Raw genomic sequence first — 5,378 nt, forward strand, 5'->3', positions numbered from 1 at the left:
ATCTGAGCTCCCTTTTCTCCAGTGAGGGGTAACCCAGCCAAGCATGAGCTCCTTGACCCTGGCTCCCGGCTGTTCTCTGGACTTGGACCCCTGCTTAGCACCACTACTGTCCCAGCAGTAAAGTTGACATTTGGAACCTCAAAAAAAATAAAAATAAAAATAATATAGCCTAGTGAAGCATGGTAGCAATCATCTCAGGTAAAAACTGCTGTTTAATTTTTAACTCTGCTATTCTGGCTTCTATAATTATTTGCTTGCTAAAAGAATAGACAAGTTATTTTAATCTCCTGAACTTATATAAATCACCCCATTCGATTGTATACCCCATTGATTGTGGTTTTACTGGTCTTTCAAAACACATTCCTCTTCACCTGGAGACCAGGACAGCACAATTGCTTTAATTGCTTCAGTGGCTCCAGAAAATGTGTTTTCCGTTGACTCAGTGGCTCCAAGACCTAAAATTATAATTAATCTTTGTAGATAATGAAATTGCTCATTTTAGCTTCTGTAACAAACTGCTTTTGCAAACCAGTTTCCTCATCCCAAATCTAGAGATGTAATCAATACCTTTGTGATATTTGCCTTTATAAGCCTGATGTTACTGCCATTTGGGGCTGTGAGATTTGGAGAACATTTGTCCCCTTGTAGCTGCTGGCTTTGAAATAAATGTGGCTCCTTAATTCGACTTTTTGAGGCATCCTTGTGTGATTCGTGGGGTACACTACAACAATAGTACTTTACCAAAAGAAGAAAAATAAAAGATTTTACAATAAATGACAAAGCATTGGATAGAATTTAATATGTATTTCTGATTTTATAATCTTAGTAAAATAGAAAAAAGAGCATTTCTTAACCTGGTAGATACAGATTTTGAGCTAGCCAGCATCATATTGCAGACTTGAATATTGAAAGAATTTTCATTCAAATAAAAAGGATGAGAAGAATGTATGAAATCACCACTATTATTTGTCATATTCCTGAAACTTTAAGAAGGTGCAGTTGACAAGAAAAAGAAGGCAATAACCATAAACAGGAAAACCCAACAAAATTATCATTTCTTATTATTGATTTGATAGCCTACATGGAAACACTAAAAATCTAGTTGATAAGTTTAGAAATAGACAATTCAGGAAAATGGTTACTTTACAAAATAATTTTTGTAAGTTCAGTAGTTTTTCATATGCCAAATATAAATAAGAACAATATAATGAATATTCTATTAAAATATCAGCAAAACCCATAAAATAAATGGTTATATACAGCTAAGAAATGTATAAGAACTATAAAAGAAACAAAAACTACTGAGTTGCAAATAATAACATTTTAAAAACATATACTACTTAATGAAGTAAGAATTAAATATACATAGCAAAAGTTGGACAAATAATATAGGTACGGTTTGATAAATTTTTACACAGTAGACACATCCACATAACCTCCAAAGAAGTAAAGAAATTGAATATTGTCATCTAGATTAATATCTATAATTTGACTAGAATCTATTATTATGTATTTTGTAACAGTGGGGCCAAGATATTGAATAAAGTCTTGTAACACCACTATAGTCATGATATAAAATATTTATGACATAGTAGGCAGTTAGACACACATGAGCAGAGTAGGAATGAAAAGCCAGGTATGGAAGGTCACGAGGGTGGAAAACCCTGGGTGACTAGTGATGGACAATTGTGACCCTCCAGGGTGACTTTTCTTCCCCTAACATATTAGTGGTCATGTGGTAGACCCTCTTAGAGGAGGAGCAAGGAGGCTGGAGAACAGCCCCATAAGACCCCAAACTAGCCCATGCAGGACCATTCCCTTAAGCATTAAACCCTCAAGATGACGAGGTTCTGATCTACATCAAGTAATCTCAGGAACAAAGCCGTGGGTCTGTTGACCACAGAGACAAAGTTTTGGTCAAACTAGTGATAACATCTAGGACTCAGTTGTGTTTTAGCTCTAGCCCAGAAAAGCAGCAAGGTCAGGCAGGACAACACCCTGATGTGATGACTAATGATCCACTGCTCTGGCACGGATGAATCAGTGGTGACCACAACCATGAGGATACACACCTGAACATCTGATAAATATTCTATTGAGATTCTCCCCTAAAATCTCCACCTTTAGGAAGCAGATACAACCTCTTAAGATAAAGGTCTCTCTCTTGAGCATGCCAGCACCTTTCCTCCCTTTCTTCCTTCAAGGTGCATACCTTTGCTTGCTTTCTCCTAAGCTCTAAGGGCCCTTCTTTTGCCTCTACAACATGTTTCCTGAGCCCACACAGTCCAGCTGACTCACTTCTTCCATGAATCACTTCTTCTACCTTTGCGACTTTCTAAATAAAATTTTGCTTATATATGAGTGTTGGCTCTGAATTCTTTCTTAGCCAAAACTCAAAGACTGAGGCCTATAACATCTGGTGCCATTTTCTGTTAATATTCCTATCACTTCAAAAATTTCCCTCACTCCTGTTTACAGGCAAATATACTTTTCCTTCCCTTGTGGCTCAGAGATTGAGTGTCAACCCATGAACCAAGAAGTCATTGTTCAACTCCAGGTCAGAGCACATACCTGGGTTTCATGCTCACGCCCCAGTAAGGGGCATGCAGACGGCAGCCGATTGATGACTCTCTCATCATTGGCATTTCTATCTCTCTCTCCATCTTCCTCCCTCTCTCTGAAATAAATAAAAATGTATTAAAAAAATACCTTTCCTCTATTCATAGCTCCTGGCAACAACTGATCAAGTGTCACTTGAATTTATACCAGTGAAATTATACAATATTTGCCAGTGCTGACCAGCAGACCCTGAGTGATGGATGAACAGATTACTCTGACACAGGTTTCTGTGAAAGAGAGGGCTAGGGGACTCTTACTTCAGTAGTAAAAGCAGTGCTGTTCACCTGCCTTGTTGGCTTTTTATTGTAACAACAGCTTGAACTTAAATTAACCTTTAGATACAATCAGCAGGGCAAGTATCCTTGAGAAAGTATATGCTTCTACAAGGTCAGGTCTTTAAAGACTAAACATAGAGATTCCAGCAAAACACCCCTGGGGGATCGAACTTGTTTGGAAAAGTCAAGGTAGAGGCTGCCACCTTTGGCAAGGTCCCCTCAGAGGCCCGACCTTTCAGAGAATCCTCCTTACAGACGTTCCAACCAAGTCCCGTGCTTCCCCACAAATATTGGTCTTTTGTGTCTAGAGTATTTTATTTAGTAAAATGAATTTGAGATTTGTTCATTTGTTCCATGTATCAGTAATTAATTCCTTTTTGCTAATTGATAATATTGCATTGAATGGATATACTATTACTTATTTATCCTTTCATTATAAATGGATATTTAGATTATTTCCAATTTTGGGACATTTAATATACCATTTGCTGCAAACATTCACGTAGTCTTATGTGAATAGGTTTCCAATTTTCTTGGGTACAATGCAACATTGACACAAACTACCCAGACTCAGATCAAACTTCACTGATTAATGGCACAGCCTTCCACAAGACTGCCCTTACTTTAGACACCAGCAGCAAATTGAGGGTTTCCAGGCTACCTACACTCTTGACCAACTGACTACAAGTTCAGGGAGGTTCCTAACCACCCCCCCACCCAGAAACCCCCACAGGATAATTCTTTAGAATGCCTCATAGAACTAAAGAAAGTGCTATACTTATAATTACAGTTTATTTTTTAATTCAACAAATAGTTATTGTCTATTATGAGCTAGGTATTGTTCCAGGTACTTGGGACACAGCAGAGAACAAATGGAAGGTCCCTGCCCTCATGGAGCTTACAGTCTAGTGTTATGACCACGTTGCCTGCATGCTGTCTGTGAACGTGAACAACTCTCTCCTCAGCTATCCAATGCAGGAAGAAGCAGGCCTGACCCAGACATGGATAACATGTCTGGTGCACTGTAGATGCCAAACAGATACCACCTCCAAACCACTACCCAGAGAGTAGACCAGGCTAGAAATTGACTTTTAATAAAACACAGAGAGGGGAGGGCAAAGGAAGTGCAGCGGGTCGTGTGGTGTGCTGCCGCACCGGGGTCTGAGCTGGCTACACAAACTGCTGCTGGCAAGGACCTTGGCTTCTCTGTAGCTGCCAGGGCCATCCCCTTAGCTTCTCCTTGGCTTCCTTGGCTGTCTCAACAAGGGTTTTGGAAGGGGCCTCACCTTGCAGGTTGGCCAAGATGTATTCAAAATCCTTCACTGACTTGGTCACACTGCTTTTGAACCAGGCGAGACCAAACTCCTGGACAGCTCAGGAGATGCCAAATAAGCTAGAGGAGACCCAAGCTTCCCAGTGGATTTCGGTCCAGCCACTGTCCTCAGAGTTCACATAGTAAACACATCGTTCCTCCACCACCATCAGCGGGGCGTGGTTGATGTTGCAGGTGAAGGTGGTCATGGTCTGGTTCTGTGGGTCCACAATAGAACCCTCCAGGATGTACATCGAGTGAGCAACATTGGCAGGAAATAGTCGCTCGGCCCAGAGGGGCATCCTGTTGGTCTTGGTCAGAAGTCTCCGGTACAGGAGCTTCTGGTCAGGGGTCACCTCCCGGTGCACTATGTCTTCCGTCAAGACGTGTGCTATAGGGATTCGGGCATCGCTGCCAGAAGGCAGCGGACACTTGGTCCCGGGAGCTCTGGAGCACGCTCTGGCCCAGAAAATGCTTCACCATTGCCCCGGCCTGGAGGGGTCAGCACCCGAGCAGCATCAGGGGTGCAGAGCCTGGGGGGACGCTGAGGCCAGGCTAGCTCGGCGCCTGCCCGCCAGGCAACTGCTCAGTCACTGCCCCGCTGCAGCCACCAGCAGCCATCACCATGAGGAATTGTTGAGCCCTACTTACAGTTTTATTATAGCAAAAAGACACATCTCTATCAGCTAAGAGAAGAAACATACTGGGACAGGTGGAAGGATGCTTCCATTTTCTCAGAATACATCACCCTTCCAGCACATAAATGTACTTTACTAAACAGGGAAAACAGCCTGAGCTTAAAATGTCCAGAGTTTTTAGTGGGGTTTTATTATTTAGTCATGATTGATTGAATCATTGACTACATAATTAAACTCAAGTTCAGTCTCCTTCTCCGGGGGGTTTGGACTGATATCACATGGCTCTAAAATGCCAATGCTCTATTGACATGCTTGGTCTTTCTGGCATGGTTAATGTCCATTCTGAAACTGTCTAGCATCATCTCATTAGCCTAATCTGAGACGGTGTTGTCCTAAAGGCACATCAAGAATAACAAAAACATATTAGGAGGCAATTCTGAAGATTCAAATGCTTTTTTTCTGTAACTATGGAAAAAAGCCAGTCGATTCTTCATTATACAACACTGGATAACATCTAGGAATGGGATTGTATGT

The 5,378-nt window shown here is 41.4% G+C and overlaps 1 pseudogene; it reads right to left on the minus strand.

The window, feature by feature from the left end:
- Positions 1-339: 339 nt before the first annotated feature.
- LOC118675707 lies at positions 340-4,689 on the minus strand (annotated as a pseudogene).
- Between the last annotated feature and the right edge of the window lie 689 nt (positions 4,690-5,378).

Source organism: Myotis myotis, unplaced genomic scaffold (genome assembly GCF_014108235.1).
Source record: "Myotis myotis isolate mMyoMyo1 unplaced genomic scaffold, mMyoMyo1.p scaffold_m19_p_2, whole genome shotgun sequence".
Classification (NCBI taxonomy): domain Eukaryota; kingdom Metazoa; phylum Chordata; class Mammalia; order Chiroptera; family Vespertilionidae; genus Myotis; species Myotis myotis.